This window comes from Monodelphis domestica, chromosome 3 (assembly GCF_027887165.1).
Source record: "Monodelphis domestica isolate mMonDom1 chromosome 3, mMonDom1.pri, whole genome shotgun sequence".
Classification (NCBI taxonomy): Eukaryota; Metazoa; Chordata; class Mammalia; order Didelphimorphia; family Didelphidae; genus Monodelphis; species Monodelphis domestica.
Window position 1 is genome coordinate 426,022,449 of NC_077229.1, and position 22,838 is coordinate 426,045,286.

The following is a 22,838-nucleotide window of genomic DNA, read 5'->3' on the forward strand; positions in this document are numbered from 1 at the left end:
AATCAAATGTGTTAATTTTTTCATTCCCTTGGGATATAGTATTTCTGAACTAATGAGCTCAGCAGAGTTGTACCGACCATCTCCTTTATTTATCCTAGTTTTCAATTTCCTATTACCCATATGCATTCTATAGTTCCCAATTTGATGATTGCCCTTTTAGAGAAAACAGCTCTTTCTTTATGTTTTGATTGAAGGATATTATCCTTTGAAGAAAAGGTGGCCGTTCTCATCAAGGCCAATGTCTCTACATATACCACTGATCCAATCCTCTTCTTTCTCCTCCAACATATCTCCCTGACAGTTATGTCCCTTTTCTATATTTTTAAATTCTTAAGTCACACCAAATAAAATGACAATTTCCATATACTTCACATAACAGGGAAAGAAGATTGTATATGAAAAAATGTCTATTATATATGACTTACTTTTCTCACCCTCCATCTTTCTAATCATCAGTCTTAAGGTGATAGATTTAGAGTTGTAAAGAACATTTGAAGTCATGAAGTCTAACTCACTCATGTTTCAGATGAGGAAATTAAGATCCAGAGAGGTTAAGGGACTTATCTAGGGTTACATAGATTATAAGTGTCTGATGTAGGATTATAACTCAAATCTTATGAATATGAGTAGTTCTGTTCATTATACCTTCTAGCTGCCCCTTATCTGCTCTCATAATCCTATGATCCTTTATAGTTTTTAATCACTGGTAAAAAGGATTGTAAAAGTTAAGAGTTGGTTAGGCAGACTGGGCAGGCAAACAGATCATGAGGTTGAGGGGAGGAGCGAATACCATTACTATCAAGCCTGATGGGGTGGGCATGATCATGTCCTTACACCTTCCTGTTTATAATTTGCTAAATTGGTTAATGTAGAGATTATACTTGATGGAAATTCATTCAGTGAATATTATGAGTTAAAGCATGACTCAATTTCAGTCACTTCTCTGTGAATGAATGTGAAGTTATAGGAAACTTTCAGGCAAGAAACTTTTAATAGCTGGATATGACTTCTAATTCATCCTGCTTCCTACTTCTAGACTAATCTCCCTTAAACTGTTTTCTTAATTTCAACCCCTACTTGAAAACTTATAGCAGCTTAATGGGAATTGCCACCAAATAACCTTTCTCTTACTATAGTTAGGAAATTATCTGTTGTAATTATTGTGTGTAGGATATTTTAAAAAGATATTGTGAACATTGACTTCACTCCTCTGAAAGAAAGGCAACTTTAAGATTAGTTATTACAACATTTTTTTGAGAAGTGAATGCAATTTGTTACTAGAGAGAGAAGGAGAGGAGGTTCTTACAGAATAATAGAAAGTTCAGAGGAAAGATCTTTAAGTGAAGTGCTTTCTGCAATCTACACAAGGTATAAGGAGCCATTAGAATGCCAGAAGAGTAGAATTAAAGTCCCAGGGCTAACATGTACTAGTTTTATGCCCTAGAATAAATCAATTAATATCTCTGGGCTCTGGTTTCCTCATCTGTGAAATGGTGATAATCTATTGGTTTCTTCCCTTCTTACAGTTGGTGCATTATAAAGGTACCCAGGTCTTCTAGATGTTCTGGGGGAGTTATGTGTATCATCTTCTCATGTAGAAATGTAAAGAGTTTGCCTTGTTTAGTCCCTTGTGATTTCTCATTCACACTCCCCTTTTTATCCTTCCTTTTTGTTGGTGTTTTAATGTTAAATTTTCTATTCATTTTTAGTATTTTCATTAGAAATGCTTGAAAAACTTATTTTTCATTAAATGTCCATTTCCCCTGAAGAATCTTTTCTAGGTAGTTTCTAGGAAGAAATTTTTCTAGGTAGATTATTCTTAGTTCCTTCTTTGCTGCCTATAAATATACCCATGGCATTTCTATCCTAAAAAACAACATAAATTTTTCTTGGCTATCTGTCCTTTCCAGTTATTATCCAATATTATTTTTCATCTAGGTCATGCCCTCCAACTATGGGTATCCCCCAAATCTCTGTCCTTGGTCTATTTCTATTCTTATATACTATCTCTCCTATGGTATTAGCTCTGTGGATTCAATTATTATGTATACATAAATAAGAGAGGTCTTATCTCTTTAATTTCACAACTTTTATTTCTAATTTTTTTTATTTCTCTCCTTTCACATTGTTGTAGTTATTGTATATGTATATAGTTCTCTTGGTTTTGCTCATTTCACTTTTTATCAGTTTGTGTCAATCTCCTTGCTTCTCTGCATTCATCACACTCATCTTTTCTTAGAGGACAATAATATTTGACTAAATTTAGTTACTATAATCTGATATCCATTCCACAATTAATAGGCACCTAATTTGTTTCTAATTCTTTATTACTACAAAAAGTGCTGTTATAAATATTTTGATGTCTTTGGGGCCTTTATGTTTTATCACTAACCTTTTAAGGATATATATATTTATAATTCCATTAAATACTGAGTGTAGAATACTCTGCTAGGTCCAAGGGGAGATATAAAGTTTAAGATAAACACATTTTTTTTTGCTTTTATGGAACATGCAGTCAGTCTATAGAAAGAAAATAACAAGTATTTTTAAACTCTATAATACAAAACAATTCATGATGAGTATATAATATAGGTGCAAGCAAAATGGTATGGAAAGTCCGAGATGGAAAAGACTACAATCTTATTATTTTTATTATCAGCATTATTGTTATTATTAGCAAGGGAATAATATAATCAAAGCAATGCTTAAGAAGATTAGTCTGGGTGACTATACTTTGAAATAAGGTGGAAATCAGGAAAGAAAATGATAAGAATGTGCAGAGATAAAGCCCAATTCCTACTATTTGTGAAACATCCTGGGAAATTCTACATAAGTGACTGCCCAATAGTATATTCTAAAGCCTAAATATGGGCCACAGTCTAGGAATGAGTGCTTCTAGTGATAATATTTAACAATATTAATATTTAAATGAAAAATACAAGACTAGAAACTCAAAAAAAGCAATAGGGATAATAACACAGTAGATGACACAGTTTCTTTTGCTCATGAAATAGTATATTTTGAAGAAATTGTGATGTGTTGCAAGACAGTTGATCTTTTGAATCTATTACCCTATCCTTTAGACTTCTCATCTCTTCTTCCCATCCCATTCACCTTCTTTTTCTTTTATATCCCTCAGACTTTCAGTAGGCCCCAGAGAATAGAGCTACCCTCATGATCTTTTGATCCCAAACCTGGAACAGGAGTCTAGGAAGTGAATGGATTGGGGAATGGTGAAGTCTGGAGTTTCAGGACTACACACTAACACAAAACTCAAGGTACACAGAGTTCACACATATTAGGATCACAATAATTCTTGTTGAATGAATGAGGAGAGAATAAAGTGATAGCAAACAGCCTCCTAGGCACTGTTTTGAGGTATATGCATAAGTATCTGAAATAATTTATCTACTCTTATAAATAACTATACCTGTAGGATTTAGAATTCTAAGGGACCTTAGAGGTCATCTAGTTAAAAATTCTTCAAGTTCAGTTTTAACTTGGAAGAAGGTCTCCAGTGGAGTGAACCAAAGATTAGTGTTTGACTCTATGTGACTTAATATTTTTACAACAGCTTAAAGAAAGGCATGGTTGACATATTTAATAGACTTTCAACTAAAAAAAAAGTAATAGGGATAATAACACAGTAGATGACACAGTTGGAATCAAAAGCATCTTAAAGATCTTAGTATCATAGATGTAAAACTAAAAGGCACCACGACCATCTAGATCAATGCTTTTCCTTCACTACAGATTGAGAAACTGAGGTCCAAAGAGATGTAAGGATTAGTTTAAGATTACCCAGGTAGCAAGTGTCAAGGTTAAGATTCCGACACAGGTTCTATATCTCCAAGTTCAGCCTCCTTTCCAATATCCCACAATGTTTCTCATTTTGACAGTCTAGAATGTTGTGTAAACTCTCTTAAGTCAGAACTGACATAAATGCAAAATATTACATATGGCTCAAAAATCATTTTCACAAGTATGACACAGGGAAATATGGATAAGTAGAGATCTGGGGAACTTACCTTCCATCTTAGAATCAATGTCCTGTATTCGTTCCAAAACAGAAGAGTGGTAAGGGCCAGGCAATGGGGGTTAAGTGATTTCCCCAGGGTAACACACATAGAAAGGGTTCACCTAGCTGATCCCTACCATATTGCTTGTCTTCTCAGTGTGTAGGAGGGTGAGTGGGAGGGAGGGAATTGGGAAACTCAAAATTTAAAAAAAAAGTTGGATGAAAAAGAATAAAAGTCAAAAGTAAAGGTTACATAGCACAGAGTAGACAGAATAAATATTTGTTCAAAGAATAATATATGATAAAAAAAAGATAAACATCAAGGGTGTGCTGAGCAAAGAAGCTGTGTTTTTAGTGGGGGGAGAAGCAATAGCAACAACCACAGAGATGTCTTAAACAAATCATTTGATCTTTCTGTGCCTTAGTTTACTTGCCTCTTATTTATAGAATGAATGACTTGTTCAAGATGATCTTTAAGGGCCTTTTCAGCCTGAAAAATTTTCAAGTTGAATTATTTAGTTAAATTCACACAATGATCTGAATAACTGATACACTAAATTGTGGCAGAAATGATCTAGATTTTCAATAGAAGTTTGTTAATCCAAAATTTGATCTGAGAGGGCAGAACTAGGAGCAATAAATGGGTAGAAATGCCTGAAAGGAAGAGTTCACCTAGGAAGGAAAAACTTCTTAGCAATTATACGTATCTGAAACTTGAATAATATATGCTGGGTAGTAGTGGGTTCTCCTTAAATATAGGTCTTTTAGGAAAAACCGTATGATCAGTAGTTGGAAATGATGTAGAGGGATTTCTTTTATCAGGTACAGTTTGAATTAGATGATTTCTGATATGCCTTCCAGATCTATAATTAAGAGGATGAAGCTCTTTTTGGTAGACTCCTGTGAATATAGTTGCCTTTTCAGTATTTCTTATATATGACACTGTGGTTGCTATGCTATTACCTCTCCAACACTTGAGCAAATGACATCCCATTTCTGAAAAGATATTGACATAGCATATCAATTTCAGAGCTCTGAATCACTTGATCATTTCTTATCCATATGATTTTAAATACCATAAACTATATACTTATGAAAAAACTGCATATACACATTTGACAAATTCAAAGAAATTGTTTGGAGAATTTGATTCAATAAACAATTCCTAAACACCTTACATAAGACACTAAACTAGTTGCTGAGAATTTAAAGAAAAAATAAAACAGTACCAGTCCTCAAGAAACTTAATTCTAGTAAATATACATATATATATGTGCAGATAAATAAACATTGTAAGTATAGTGAATGTATGCATACATTCATATATATGTGTTCACATATATGCATAATATATGCATATATTTTCTCTCAGCATTGTAGGTGGGGAAGGGACCTGGGACCTTCCTTCTTCCTTCCCCTTAAACCCACATGTTCTAGAGTTCAGGCTTTTTTGGGAGGTGTACCTGTTATGTTGGGTCCAGGAGAAGGGTTCCCTAGCTCTGTCCTGTTGTTCAGTTTGGTTTTCTGTCCCCTGGAAGTACTGTGCTTTTGATCAGTGAGGAAGGGTTTATGTAGGTCTGAATTTTTGCTTCCTCTAAGCTGCCATCTTGACCAGAAGCTCCCTCCATGCAGGTTTTGCCATTAGCTGATTCAGCTTGAGATTTTGAGGATTATATTTTGAGTCTCAGCCCAACAGTAATTGAGACAAAGACTCATTCAGTAGTGATACCACATCTGGGTGCAAATTTTGTGGTACTGACACTATGTATGAATTGAATTAAATCCAATGCCACACCCTCTAAGATAGATGGGGATAGGGGTGTTTTCCCTTGAAGTACTGTTTATACATATGTTTATACATATGTTCTTACTCTCTCTTTGAAATAAATATTCCCTTATAAAAGCTAATTAGTATTAATTGATTAAATAGAACTATGGTGCCAGTAATTGACAGTTAACAGTGCTAGGGGTTCCAAATCTACCTTGAGATGGAATGAAAGAAGAAACACCTTGATTCCCTCTGGGGTACTCTTAAAGTTCTGAAAGAGAGATTTAACCATTCTTGCTCTGGGATAGTGAGTTCATGAAGTAGTTATTGCACACATACATACACATGCACACGCACACAGAAGACAGAGTCAGAAAGCAGCAAAGCAGAAAACAAAGTCAAAATGTGAGGAGGGTAAGAATGTCCACAGCTTGGGATAAGGCTTGGTGGCACCTGAGCTGAGCCTTGAAGGAAGATAAGAAACTTAAGTAGAGTTGAGGAGGAAAGGGATTTCTGGTATAACTAAGTTCCTCCTCCCCTATTTTGGGCCCTTTCCTCCAACTCGAACTCAATATAGCAGTTTGGTTACCCAGAGAATTAGCTGCTACTCCTCTCAGGTTTCTAGGAGCAACTCTGAGGGTGACTACTCTGACAACTGAAGCTTCTTAATTCCCAATTAACTCCTTACAAAGATAAAGCAAGAACAATAATTATATAATGCTCCACTCATATGCTTGCCATTCATATACCTGGGTATATTTATACTCAAATATGCCCAATAGCCATGTAGATCATGAGAAGAAACTTAAAGTTGCGGTAAGGTACATATGTAGGGAACATAATGTAGCCAAGATAACTCAAAATTCTGGAACTGTGGGCTTTGAGGTCATTCATATCTCTTGCTTATGGATAATTATCACATTGTTCACAGATGAGTGTAAGATATATATTGTACTGGGCCTCTACAAAATCAGGATAATGCCATTTTATTTCAGAAAATCTAGGTGCTCTTCACCTGGAATTTTCAGAAGGTTATTTAGTTTTACTTTCTTGATCTGAGAGATTTTCATATACCAGGCAACAAGTAGTGGGACAGTATCCCAGGATCTAAAATTCTTTCTTAGACCAACCTTCAGATTGTATTACCTCCAAGAGATACCTTACTGTGAATTATGGTAGTCCAATTAGAATATTTACCAAATCTTTATCTTTGTGTGCCAGACCATAGCCAGGCAAGCGACATCTGCCCAATAATCTCAAAGTAGTTCTGGATACTCCAGTTTCTAACTCTAAAATTCTGTTTGTTCTTATGTAAACAAACAACTGGGAAACAAAACTCAGAGGCAATCTTTGCTCTCGGTAAGTACATTATCACTATGAGTTGCTTTCTTAGTTTAATTTTGCCATATGCAAGCCTCATATTTGTTTCCCTTTCTCTTTGTCCCCCTTTAACTAGCACATTTCTGGTTTGAAAGGAACACCCCCTTACACTGACATAGATAATGGCATATGCAAATATCTGAGTTGGGAAGAACATAATCATTGTGTAAAAAACTGAGCTGGGCATTACAGCTATAAATCCTACTCTCCTTTGATCCTTTGAATGATCCTTTCCCTCTAGTTCCTTTATGGTTTTTCATATTCCCACAGTGCTTCATACAGTGCTTACTCACAGGTGAGGTTCCCTTAATATGCTTACACTTAGCTAGTTGACTTCCTGCCTGCTTGACACTTGGTATTAAGTTTGTGGTCATGCCCTCTGAATTTCTCAGGGATACACAAACAGTGGTTGAGTTAATCTCCCTATCTGAACTGGGTGCACCAGAGCCTGGCATTTTTTTGTGGTCTCTGTAATTATAAAGCCAAATGAGGAGGTGGTAGCAGAATTGGAGCTTAATGTTCTGGAAGAGCAATTAAGGTTTAGATCAGCACAGAGCTCTCTGTGGTGTCAAGTCTTTGAAAGGATTTCTGTTGCTGCCATTCTTCTAAGATTACCAGTAATTTGGGGGGTTTGTGAGTCAGCTTCCCAATTACAAAGGATAGGCACTACCTCTTTGGAAGATACCACCAGGAAAATTTTGGGTCAACAACATTCAAGCCCTTCAATCTTCCATTTCGTTCAGTGGGTTATGCAATAATGTTTCCCCCCCTTATGAGCAGGTGAACAGTTTTGGTGTAGTAGGAAGATAGCAGATTCACACTGGCTGGGAGAGTACTGAGCTGGAATTAGCTGAGAACTCTGGTTTTTGGAGAGGCAGAATTTCTCTCCTTTTAGAGACTTCAACCTCCATGGGAATGAACTGCTGGAAAGGTCCTAGAGAGCTTTAGAGGCTTGAAAATAGGTTGAATAGAATGTGATCATCTTGCCTTCTCTACTTACCTTTTGGTGTGGCTACTAGTTTCATTTAAAGGCAATCAGAAGATAATATTAGGAGAAGGCCCACCTGTTGCCCCCATGTCCTGATCCACATCACGCAGTTACTAACATAGACTTCCTTCTCTTATTGTAAGAGGCAACTGAAGCACCCCCTTGACAAGACATGAATTCTTTTCTAATTGTCCCAAATGTTGTTTCCTTTCCATCAAAACTACCTTTTATTTAACCACCTTGTCTTTATTCTCTTTATTCTGCTGCTGTATAAACTTACGTATATACTGACTTTGAAATTAAAATGTAAATTCCTTGTGAGTAGTATTTGTTTCATTCCTGGTACAATGCCTGGAACAGAGTAGACACTTAAAGGAAGGGAAAAGAATAAACATTTTATACTGCCTATTATATTCCAGGCACTGTGCTGAATGCTTTATGAATATTATCTCCTTTGATCCACACCACACTACCTTAAGATGTATGCTATTATTATTCCCATTTTACAGTGGAAGGAACTGAGGCAAATAGAGTTTATAAAATGACTTACCTAGAGTCATGCAGTTAGTAAATGTCTGAAGTCATATTTGACTCCAGGTCCAGCTATGCCATCTACCTGCATTTGTAAAATAAATTAATACATGCTTGTTTATTAATTGATGTTTACCCAAAAGCAAAACCAATAAATCTCTGCTTTCTTTTTCATGTGTGTGTCAGTGTGTGTGTGTGTGTGTGTGTGTGTGTGTGTGTGTGTGTGTGTTTGGTAGACTTGAAGTTTCACTCCCCTTGAATGTTTCTTTTGCTAAAGTCTTTGATGGGTCACTATGAACCGGGCTGAACTCTGGTTTCTTCAAGAGGAGAGTGAGCTCTAGTAGGTACTACCAAACTAGAATGTATTTAGGTCAGGTGGTCAGGTCTATAGAGGGACTATGTTTATTTTTAGGGGTCAGACTATGATAATTAAGTTCAGTAAAATCTCAGCAGTGGACTGAGGTGAGGCTGATGAATTTTTAGCACCAGAAGCTCTTGAAGACTGGCTTATAGTGCGATTGCCATCTCTTGGTGAAGGAAATACTTTCATGGAGGGAGCTGCAGATTCCTGAAATATTGGGACTGAGGTCTTAAACCCACACTGTAGCAAGTTGATCTAAAGTACTGTGTAAATTATTGTACTTTATGTTTAACCAATTTGCATAAACATGCATTTATACATAATTTACCAACCCTTTTCCTCCTCCCCAAAATTGCATAGATAGGTTTGGATCATATCCTAGGGTTTGAAAGACTTTTGAAAATCATTTTGTTTAATCAGCTTATTTTAAAGAAGAAAATAGTGCTAAAAAAAGAGTTGAAGTGAGCTGTCCAAGGTGCTATTGATCATAACTGGCAGATCTGGGATTAGAACCAAGGTCTTCTGCCTCCAAATAGATTTTTCTTTGGGTTGTTCTTATACACAACAGATCTACTTCAAATGATCCTGGATTTGGAGATTTGGAGACAGAAATTCCAGTTTGAATCCTGATTGCCACTCACTACTTCTGTGACCTTGAAAAGTCACTTAACATTTTAGGGCCTCAGTGTTTTCATTTGTAAAATTAGGGAGTTGAACTAAATGATCTCTAAAGTCTCCTGCAGCTAGAACAGTCTCAGAATCTATGTTAAATCTTCTTCAGACTGACATCCAGTTGTCCCAACTTGATGACCTTTAAGGTTTGTTCTAACTGTAAAATTCTATTATTCTGTGATTAAATGGTGTCTGTAGACTAGCATAAGGAGGAGATATTTAAAGCCATTGACATCATCCACTGACCTATGTTAGTAAGGCTTCTCATTTCAAAGCTTATAATTTTTTCAGAAAATGGGAATTTAGCCAGATTCCAATTTCTTCAACCTACCTTTTCAGCCTTACTGTGCATTACTGCCCTTTATATACTGCATATTCCAGTCAAGTTCAATTATTCTTCATCTCCTGTTCTCATCCTGCCCTTAGTCACCTCTCTAAGCATTTGCACATGTCATCTCCCATTTCTGGAATAGGCTCCCCACACATTTCTGCTGGTTGAAATCTCTTCCCCTTATTCAAATCCCAAAGCAGGCACCAATTCCTTCAGGAGGGCTTGTCCAATACTCTAAATGGAGGAAGCACTTCTTTCTTGAATTTCTCAAATCCTTCTGTTTGATGTCTTAGATACTTCAACAAATTTTCAACTTGCAGTTGTTGCTTGTTATAATATTAATATGGTAATAGTTGACATTTACACATCACTTTAAGGCATATGAAGCATTTTACATTTGTGGTTTCACTTGATCTTCATGATGACACTATAATACAACAGGTATAATCACCCCCATTTTATAAAAGAAGAAACTGAATGTCAAATTATTCAAGGTTATAAACTGATAGTCATAGATTTAGAGAATGTCAGAGACAGGATTCACACTCAAGTCTCTGCTTCAAATATAGGGCTCTTTCTACAACATTCTGTCTCTAATGTCTCATCATCCCAGTACCTCCAAAGAGTGAGTGACTGATAAATGTTTTTTGAATAGAATTAGCTTATCCATCCTTAGTTTAACTATGGTTATCAATACCTAAAAGATCCCAAGGCTCAAAAGAATAGAAAAGGCTGTCTATATAATAGAGGGCTAAAAACTCAATGACTACATACTGTAATCCTAAATAAGACATTTTTTTACTCTGACTTTAGATAATTAACCTAACATTTCTCCTAGCTTCCATTTTTTCATCTGTATTACTGAATTGTTACTATAAATAATTATTAATAAAAATGATTAATCCTTTTCAAAACTGCATTAACATGAAGTGTTATTAAAGGAAAATGTATCAGATAAAAAATGTGATCTCAGTGGAATGTGAGTCTAGGAGAATGTTAAGCCCTTCAGGATAAGTATTGCTTCATTTGACTTTGTATCTTCCACATAGTAAATGCTTGTTGATGGAATCAATGAATGAAATAGTAAGAATGAGGGAGGAAATCTAAATTTGATCAGCAGCATCCATTCACCTGAGTACTGAAGAAGGTTCCAGCCTAAAATGCTTTTCTCTTTTACAAGTCATTATTTAACCTTCAAGATAGCAATTTTAGAGGCATGACTTTGTTCATGCTCTTTTCTATGATAGAATGTCCTCACCCTACCCAACTGTTATTTTATTTTGCCTGTTGTTTCCTGTCTCAAATCAAATGCAACTTTCCTTGATTTACCCTTTCAGTAATGCTATCCACCCCCTGAAACTTCACATAGTGCTTTATTTGCACCACCAATGCAATTATTTCACAATATTGTACATTATAGTTATGTGTGATTGTGTTCTATCTCTCTTCTAGATTGTCAACAACACGAGGGCAGGGATTATACATTGTCTAAATGATGTATTTTTCCTAACAATGCCTGACCACATTTGTGGAATAATGGCATATGCATATAAAATTCAATGCTCTGGAGATCTCAGACTATTTTCAGTATGTATCACCAACTCTTAGAACAGCACCTGGAGGTGCTTAATAAATATTTGTTGATTGTTGACTAATAAAGAAGTAGATGCTCAGGGATCAATCATATCCTTCTCATTAATATGTATTAACAGTCATGATATCAAAACCTGGTCTTATTCCTTGGCATGATCTTTGCTAACTTACCTTAAATCTTAGAATTCCATCCTTTTATGGACTGAAGTTTAAGTCTGGAATTTTACCTCCTACTTTTTAGGCCAGTTGGCTATCTACATGCATATTCTTCTCTACCCCTAGCTTTGCTGTTTTATTTAAAGTCTTAATATCTGATATTTCAGCCTTTGCCTTATTCAGCTACCTCACTAAGAGTTGCCAGGGAGAAAACAGAAGATGGAGTGTCTCCTCTCTGGAACTCTTTTCTAAGAGCACACCTTTCTTTCTCCCTAAAGGAAAATAATTATTGGATAATGGATTTAGAGTCAGAAGGGAACTGGGAGGTGATCTCACCCAATTCCTTCATTTTACAAATGAAGAATAGATAGGTACATAGAAGCTAAGTGTCTTGGTCAGCATCACCCAATTAATATGTAACAGATCTGGGATTCAAACACAGGTCCTCTGATTCTGAACCCAGGATCCTTTCTGCTGAGCCACAATCTCTCTTATAATAGAGAGAAATATTATAGTCAATAGGGAAACCTTTCCTTGGTCATCATGAAGTCTTATGATTGATTTTTTAAAATTAAAATATTTTTGAAAAACTTCTTAACAACTAAGCATTGGTTCTAAAGCAGAAGAGTGATAAAGGCTAGGCAATTGGGGTTAAGTGACATTTCCAAGATCACACATCTATGACATATCTGAGGTCATATTTGAACCCAGAACTTACCATTTCTAGATTCTCAATCCACTAAGCCACCTAGCTGCCCTGCTTGTGACATAATTTTCTCAGTTGCCTTCACTAATGCCCTCTTAAGTTTTTAGAACACATTCCATGTCTTTTCCTCCCTCCTTCATCAGAGAGCAAATATTTCAGCCCCATTGATTAATGTCTCCTGGGTTCTGGGCTTGCATGGCTTTTTTTTTTACAGCAATATGACAGTATTTGATCTTTACTAACAATTAAGTGACTCACCTTGGGACAGGAGAGGAGAAACTATTAGCAAGCAGCCCCTCTCCAAGCATTGTGCCAAGCAGCTGCCAATATTGAGAAATTCTTGCTGAAGAATGAACCTAATTTTGAAAATTACTGAGGATAATCAGTAGGACTAGCAAGGTGTTTAAAAATGACTTTGTAAGCTTTGAGGAGATGAGATGCCAGGTGATGGATAATTTGAAGCCCCTTGAAATTATTTATTGGAAACTGCTCCTGAAAACTCAGCCCCGATTTTCTAGTCTGACAAGACAGAGTTGTTTCATATTTTAAACATCTAGTGAAAATTTGGGAAAGCTGTCATTAAGGTATCAGTGAATCAATCCAATGAGTGAGATAATTGTTCACTAAAGAGGAGGCAGTTGAATTTTTAATGTCTTGTCAAGTGATAGAGGGCAAGAAGAAGAGGCTGAACTGGAGGCTGTTCCAAGGGGATGAAGTATGATCCAATGAGGCACAGCAGAAAGAAGCTGGAGAAAAAACATCAAAGAAAATAATCCCAGACCCCCTTTTCAGGTACGATTGTCAGATATGTTGGAGATAATCTGCTGGTGTTTGTTTTTTCTTTCCATTTGAAATGAAGAGCTGTTAGGGACAGATTCCACTTAAGTGGCTGCCAGGGAGAAGCAATCACTGATCCGGGGAATTAACTGACAGGGCTAAAAGAAAGTTGCCAGCCTTTTCTTTAACACCAATGGCAACAACACTTAGTAGGCACATTTGCAAAAGAACAGCACAGCATCACAGAGGTTTTAGAAGGAGGCTTTCCCTACAGAATCTGCAAATCCAGTGTTGTAAAAAGAGTTCTGGGAAAATTTTCTGAACCTGACCTCATTCACAGCCCTGGGAGACTCAGTTCCCCATACAACGTGTCCTGGCTTGTCTTCTTTGTTCCAGCTGCGTCAGGCATCACTTAGCTGAGTGGGGAACCCCATAAGAAGAGCTCAATAAGTATAAATGTATTGATTGCATGTGTGCTTCTCAAGAGCTTGCCAATTTCTCAAGGACAGAGACATGGCCTTGGAATCTGAAGGCCCCTGGAACTCTCCTGGATGTTTACTGTATCTCTAGGAACCTTAGTTTCTTCATCGGTAGTGTGGGTAATAATAGTTGTGCTACCTGCCTCTAAGTCTTTTTGTGAAGAAAACCCTTAAAAACCCAGACAAACCTGACCTGTGATTTCATGGATGCAGGTTTCTCCTGGGGAAGAAATTTCATAGATTTATAATCTCAAAGAGGTGCTTGGGGCAGTGAAATATTATGTTACCTGCCCAAGGCCACACAGTTAGTTATATGGTTAGAACTTAAACTCATGTCTTTTCAATTACAAGGCCAGCACTCTAGTGAATGCTGCTTCTAGTACTATAGAGAAGGGATTAGTTGACAGTGAGTAAGGGGGCTGGATGTGTAGTCAGGGAACTTGAGTTCAAATCCTACCTATTTGATCCTGGGAAAGTCACATATCTTTTCAGTCTCAATCTCTTTATTTGTATAATGAATATAATAATAGTACCTACTTTCTAGGGTTGTTGTGAGAATCAACTGATATAGCGTATGTACAACTTATTGCAAACCTTAAAGTGTCATAAAAATGCTAGTTATTAAACTACCGTATTTTTTCTTGGCTTATTTGGGAAATATAATGATGATGAAGATACATATTTCTCTTCTGTGCCTTATAGTGGCCATAAAAATTCTGAATGCTTAATCAATCAAAGATTTCTTAATGTCTGAATTGGAAGGGACCTTAGAGATGATTTGGGGTCAATATTATCTTTTTTTTTTTATATAGATGAGGAAACTGAAGCCTAAAGATTCAGGTTGTCTTACAGTTAAAGACAAAAATGAAGCTAAAATTGAACTTACGTGAAGCCAGGTTTTCTGGGGGTGGTGGTAGTACAGAGGACAAGACAGGCATGATTTCATTGGCATAGAGTATTCCCTGTAAGGAAGCCGTCTTCTCCTGATGCATTTCAGCCCCTGTTATACAATTACAGTTTTAGAAAGTTGCCTGGGGACACTGAGAGGTTGGTGACTGTTCTGAAGCTTATTGACTAAGAGTTGCTACTCAGGAAACTAAACCAGTTGTGTCAAATTCAAAAAGAAATAGGCCCCTGTGGACCATGTATTGCCTTAGAAAACCATGTGTGCTCATATATTTACATTTACATGTTAATGTATAATTATTATCAAACCATCAACATATTAAATTCAGATTTTAATTCTGATTGGGCCACACTCGGTAGTAGGCTGCTCTTTTGCTCTGAGTCCCTTATTTTATAGTCGAGGAAATGAAAATCCAGAGAGATGAACTGATTTGCTAAAGATCTTGCTGGTAGTTAGAAACAGAGGTGGGGCAGTTACTTAAACAGAGTTCTGGAGGTGTCTGGAGGGAATGAGATAATGTTAGAGGTGGGATGCATTAGAGGGAAAGGTAGAACTAGTACCTAGGTCTCTTTAACCCCAATCTAATACTCATTCCTTCTGCTTTGTCATGCCTGTGGAAGGATAAATGAAACAGCATAAGTTTATAGCAATTTAAAGTCTGAAGCAATCCTATAGGTCATCTAGTCCAACCATGTCATTTTACATTTTATAGATACTACGGCAAAGAGAGAAGTGAGTTGCCTTGTCTAAGGTCATCCAGAATACATGTAGCAGAGTTAAATTTAAACCCACATCTCTTGACACTACATCCAATGTTCTTTCCATTATTTCATGCTGTCTCCCTTCTTTATTTCTTGGACAGCCATTGCATTATTCTTGTAATGTTTTGTCCTTCAGAGGCCTTTGGGACTAATGAGTGAGTATGCAACACCAAAAAACCAACCCCGCCTACTGCTGTAAAATGCATTTATATTGATAAAGCAACATCTGCATTGGATTGCACACATTAATTAGCAGCTATGCTAGATGGGAACATTTTCTCAGCACTGCCCTACCAATAATAACGGAATTTTAAATATTCATCCAAGGTCTGTAAACTCTAGCAAGGTTGTCTGTGTTCACCTCCTTTAAGAGACCACAGCTGCTGATTTTTTTGGTTACGTCCAGTATTTCAATCAATCAACCAGGAGTAAGGTTGAGCTGCCTAGCTATAGAAAATCCTTAGTTTTCAGTGCTCTTTTTAAAAAAAAAATGGAATCCTCCTAGTCTCTCTATTTCTGTCTGTGTCTCTCTCTTTATCTCTCTTTATTTGTCTCTCTGACACTGTCTCTCTCTGTATTTTGGTTTCCCTCTCTTTCTCTCAAATGTAAGTGTTTTGAGTGTAGACTTTATTTTTCTTTTAAAAATTTGGAACTCTGCTACCTTCCAAATAGTAAATGCTCAAAAGAGCATTAGGCAAGGGGAGAAAGAGAGAGATTGAGAGAGAGAGAGAGAGCATGTGAGAGAGAGAGAGTGAGAGAGACAGAGAGAGTGAGAGAGAGAGGGGGGGGGAAGGGAAAGGAAGGAGGGAGGGAGAAGGGAGGAAGGAAAAAAAAGAAAGAATCAAAGAAAGAAAGAAAGAAAAACTTGGAATTTCTGGACTAGTGCAGAGGGTACTGAAGGACAGAAATGATAGCTTTTTACATATAATCCATAGAGATAAGTAAAAATAAAATTATACTTCTTTTATAGGTGAAGAAACTGATATTGAGAGAGGTTAAGTACCTGATACCCAGCTGATAAATGTCTGAGATAGAATTTAAATTCAGGAGTTTCTGGTTTTAAGTTCAGTGCTATATCCAATATGTCACCTAGCTTTGAAATCACATAATGGTTGGAGAAGAATGTGTATTTTGGAGGCGAATGTGTAATTCATAAATGGTGGAAATTCATATGAGTAAAGAATTCTGGGATACTATCTTGAGAAATATGAATATATAGGCATCTAAAGCCAGACAAGAACTGAGAAATGTTCTAGCCTGTGCCTCGGTGGTGGTAGTGATGGCTAAGGAGAAAAAGGCAATGGAGATGTTTCAGGAAAAGGTCTTCCAGGTATGGCTACCTCTACTCTTTGCTCCTCTTGGGTTCAGGTAGGAATAGGTCAGATTTCCAGAATTTGCTGTCACTAATAGGTCCTGTGGCCATACGTAGCCTCTGTACAGAATCTTCCCAGTAGAGGCAAGAGTCCTGAGAAAGCTAGTAAGCCTCAATATGCCTTGTCTGTAGGTAAGCTTTTTACCATGGGAAGAGAATTCATGTCCTAGAACACATCCCTATGCCCATTATACCACCTTCTGGGAATGAAGTTGTTATCAGCAAAGGTTATCACTAAAATAAACTGATTGAACTATCATTGCACCAAGTTGATTTTGGCATAGATTTCATTACAAGCTCATTTAGTTCAAGGTTATATTTTCAAGGTTATACCTTTTCAAGAACTGAGGGGCAGGAAGAATGTTTAAGTTTTAAGAGAGAAACCAAGGAGCCCATGGGGATGGAGGATGGGGCTGAAAAGTGGAGGTGTTATGAGCTGTGCTGCTATACCCATGAAGAGGAAGAGCCTAATTCTTTATCATTTTATTTCCCTTCAGATAAAACAACTAGCTCTCAAAGGAGTAAAAGTGTTTTCTCCCAGGTGAAGAATCTAAATTTTCCCCACTCTTTAATTACTAATTACCCTGGTGTGATTGTTTGTTTATGGTCTAGTAATAATTCACAGGGATGCAACATTTTAAAGCTTACAAACTTTCCACCACAATCTTGTGAATTAGGTACTATAAACACCATTCACCCTATTTTGTAGATGGAGAAATGGGATCAGAGAGGTTAAGTGCATTGCTGATGATCTCCTAGTTAGAAATGTCACAGCTAGGATGGAAATGCAAGTGCCTTTGTTTCTAATCAAGTGTTTCTTTTCACTACACCTCATGGTATACAGACATATAGACATATATTTGTTGTTGTTTAGTCATTTTTCATTCATTTCCAACTCTTTGTGATTCCATTTGGGTTTTATGTTTTTTTGGCAAAGATGCTGGAACACCTCACCACTTTCTTTTCTGGGTCATTTTACAGAAGAAGAAACTGAGGCAAACAGGATTAAGTGAATTGCCTAGCATTTCAAAACCAGTAAGAGTCTGAGGCCAAATTTGAACTCAGGTCTTCCTGACTGCAGGAATAGCACTCTATCCACTGTGCCCCCTTTCTGCCTATATGTGTGCGTATGCATATACACACATACATACATATATGTTACATGTAGAGACATGTATATAAATGCATAGATATCCTAATATATTATATACACAGAGTATACACATAATATATAATATATGTGCATATACACACTACATGTTTTATATGTATATTATATATTACACATGTATTATATATTGTGTATACATGTAGGATATATTATTGAATATAGTATATATTATGCATAGAGATACATATGTCTACATTACATATTATGGATTATATGAATATATGGTACATACGATATGTGTATACTGTGAAAATATTATCTATGTGCATATTTTATTAGTCTCACCTCTTTTGGTCATATATTTCTCATTTTAAATGATGTTCTACATGTTTGCTTTCAGATTAAAGGTGGGCAGATCACTGCTCACTTGAGTGTTCGGTGAAGCATGGGGTATATGACTAAGAAGTGCATCTGCAGAATCTCTCTGAAGTCTATGGAAAATGAGGGGGGAAAACCAACCATAAGAGATTTTGTTAATTTATCACAGCAAATGCTTGAAAGATAGCTGTTATATATGTTTGGAAGTCCTTAGGCATGGTGAGTAATGATTTAATGATAAGGAAACATTCTTAAAAATTTCCTGGGGTTCAGGATGGATGTTTATGCTGTTGGCTTTTTTCTTGCCAAACAAGAGATTAATCTTCTGAAAACACTATTTTTATCGCATCACTCCCTGCTCAAAAACATTCAATGGCTCCTCATTGCCGATAGGATAAATAAAGTATAAGCTTCTTGAATGACTAAAGGAAACACTTAATTTCATATAGTATCACTTAAGGTCTTCCACATGTTGGCCAAATTCTGCCTTTTCATCCTAGCCTATACTCAAACCTTCTGACCCAACAAAATTATTTTTTTTGTCATTCCTTGAACACCTTTTATACATTTTAGCCTCCAGGTCCTTTCTTTGTCTGATCCCCCAGCTTAGAACATGCTTCTCCAGCATTTGTGCATCACTTTTCAAAGTCTATCTGAAATTCCATTTCTCCATGAAGTTTTCCCTGATCACTTTAGCTAGAAATGATTTGTCTTTCATTTAAACTTCCAAGCCCCTAGTGCTCACCACTTAATTCAATTTGGTGTCTTCAACTCAATTCAAAAGCATTTATTAAATGCTTACTATCAGCTAAAGCAGACTGGGTGCTGGAGATAGAAAAGACCAACAAAATAGACTAAATCTCTTCAAGGGATTTAAATGCCACATCATCTGTTTAGTGGATTTACCTGCGTATAAAACTGGGAAGATCAGGGAACCCCATGATTTTCTAGACTAGGATAGGCAGCTTTGGTCCCATGGAACTGGGAATGGATACTGGACCCCTTCCAAGGTACACAACTTTCAGCCAGATGCCAGAGAATCTATTCTACAGAAAAAGAATGGAGCTCATGCTCAGCTACATGGGAAGTGCCCCAGTTTAGCAAGTCAAAAAGTTATATTAATTATCTCCTTTATATATACATGTCTGACCTTCCCTATTGGATGGTAAACTCTTTTTTTTTAAGCTCTTGCCTTCTGTCTTGGAATGAATACTGTGTATTGGTTCCAAGGCAGAAGAGCAGTAAGGGCTAGGCAATGGGGGTCAAGTGACTTACCCAGGGTCACACAGCTTGGAAGTGTCTGAGGTCAAATTTGAACCTAGGACCACCTGTCTCTAGGCTTGACTCTCAATCCACTGAGCCACCCAGGTGCCCCCAGTTGGCAAACTCTTGAGAAAAGGGAGGATATTATAGTCATAGGATCTTAGATTTAGAGCTGAAAAAGACCTTAAAGGCCATAGAGTCTAACTCCCTCATTTTATAGATGAAGAAATTGAGGCCCAGGGAAGCTAATTGATTTGTCCAAGGTCAGACACTTAGTAAAAAACAAAGATAGGATTTGAACTCTAGTCTTAGGACTCCAGAATCACTGCTTTTCCTAGTATATCACAGTAGTTAGTACAATGACTTACTTGCCCATAGTAAGCAATCAATGACTATGGAAGGAATAGATAAGACATTGGAAAGGTTGTGAATTTAGATTTCCTCTAGATTAATGGCATCCAGTGCCTAAAAAGTGCCAGTTTCATAGAGAAATGCAGCAATTGCATGACTGCTGTTTTTTAAAATTAAGAGAGAGAAAGCTCTTATAAAGTCTTATGCTGATCAGTTAACAAAATTGCCTCTAGATTTCTCTTGGATTGATTGTTCATGTGGATTATACTCTGGCTTTGAATGTTCAATTTACTTCAACAAGCATTAATTAAGTATCTTCTATGTTCAGGCATACAAAAGTAAAACAGAAACAGTCTCTACCCTCAAGGAAAGAATATATCCTGGCATATGAAAAATGTACATATACACATATATGTATATATCAATAAACTAATGTATATATGTATATGTAGGTCAATTCACACACACACACACACACACACATATATATATATATTTACATATATAGATAAACTCACATGTTTATGTATATACACCCATACATATATTAGTAAATATATAGTTACTTGAAAGAATGAGAAAGCATCATCTATTGGGGAGATCAGAGAAGGCTTTAGGAGGAGGTGGCACACAGAGTAAGCCTGAAAGGAAGGAAGATAAGGATATTGGAAGGGAGAGAGGAGGAACAGAAACATCCCAGGAATTAGGGATGGATTATACAACTACATGGAGGAAGAAAGAGAATGCTGAGGAGTCTGGGCAGAAGATATTTGTCTAGTTTTGGATACCTATAAAGGAAAGTTATGAAATGAGACTGGGAGGATATTTGGATGTCAGATTGTGGATTGCTTTAAATGCCAGGAAGAGAAGTTTATATTTCATCTGAGAGGCAATCAAAAGCTTCTGAAAGTATTGAAGATGGGACATGTCATGGTCAGAACTCTGCCTGATGGTGCTGTGAGGAAAATGAATTAGAGAAGGGAGACTCTAACAGTGAGATGAATCAAAAGGCTGTAATCTTGGGCACCTACATGGCACAGTAGATAGAGTGTCAAGCCTGGAGTCAGGAAGACCTAAATTCAAATCTGACCTCAGACACTTACTAGCTAGGTGACCCTAGAAAAGTCACTTTGTCCTGTTTCCCTTGGTTTCCTTGTATGTGAAATGAGCTAGAGAAGGAAGTGGCAAACCAGTCAAATGCCTTTGCCAAGAAAACCCCTAATTGAATTGTGAAGAGTCAGATATGACTGGAAATGACTACACAACAAATAGTAGTTCAAGAAAGAGATGAATTATAGTGTTTCCTGTATAATTGAAAAGAAGGGGCTAGAGGCCAGAGATATATGGCAGGAGAACTTATATAACATTAGTGTGATATAGAAAGAACAGTGGACTCGGAGTTAATATTCTTGGATTGGTTTGACTTCTAGATCTGTCAATTATTAGCTCCACGACCCTGGGGATTTTGTTTAATTCTCACAACTTCACATATTATTCCCTAGGAAGTCTATCTCAGGTTTGAGATACTTTGTGGCTCAAAACTTTAATTCAGGAGCCTCCCTTCTTAATTTTACTTTTAGCAATTAGCCAGGGGACACATATAAAAATAAAAGACATTTTCATCAAGCAAATAAAGTAAAAAGATTTACCCCTACTACACAATGCATAATTGAGGCACCATATCACAAAAGTTGCTACATCATTAAGTGAGAAAAAGCACACAGAAAATACACATGGGAGAAATACCCTTATAGGAAACACAGGCAGCCAGGACAAATGTGTGTCTGTCTAGAGCAACTTAAGCATCCAATGACATAGATTTGAATTCTGGTTCTACCTCATACTACTTATGGGACCATGGGCAGATCACCTATTTGGACTCAATTTTCTCACTTATAACAAGAATGAGTTGGACTAGATGGGTTCTGATGTCTTCAGTTATAGATCTATTATTCTATGATCCTCCATCTTTGAGCTGCTCTCTTCTGGGTGTTATATCAACTCTGCCATGCATTTTGCTTCTGTTAAGCATCACATTGTCTCTTTTGGATATCTCTGAAGGTATTAAGGCCATTGTACTAATCTGTGTTTCTATCTCTTATGGTTCAATGGCTAGAAAGTTTTCTCTGACAAAGGTAGGATCAATCACCTAAAGTGAATTTAGTACCTAGCCACTGAAACAGTGAACCATTCCATCTAATCAAGAAGCCAATAAAAGCCAGAACAGTGCTTTCCCCATGAAATTGTCTATTATTTTAGCTGCCTGGAAGCTGATCGAGAGCCAATGTCCCAGGCAATTATTTGACTTGGGATTAGAAAGTTCCTTCTAACTATTATTCAACTACTGATGTTGAGCCAATGTCTCCAAAATCTATGTCCTGGACTGCCCCTAGACCCCAAACTTACAAGAAATCTGGGACAATGAAACACATCACTCAATCCTAAAATAATCCTTGATTATGAATGAAGATAATAAAAAAGACCAGGTAAAGCATCAGTGGAACCTTACTTTTTTATCATCCATTTGTCAGAAACAACAATACTGAAACTTAAAAAAATATTTTTTTACTTCTGCCCAGCAAAGAAGCTCTGTCTTTAACACATACATACTTTTCCTTATAACATTCATTCTTCATTAGGATTCTAACTGGAAGGTGAGAAGACATTGGAAGGTATACTAAAATCAGTCATTATGACTTGTAGTACCTCTCTCCAGTAGTCTGGCAGATTAAAATGTTGAAATGTTTTGCCACAGTGTGTGCTTGGCTCCTACAGGAGTTTATTCCTTTATGCATATTGTGGGGTTGTTGGTAAGTGTTTAACAATGGTTTCTCTGAAGTTCAGGGTAAACCTTTCAGCTTAATCTGAATAACTAACATTTTCACCATTACATCATTAGGTGAGACAGTCAATACACAATGAAAAATCAAGCCCT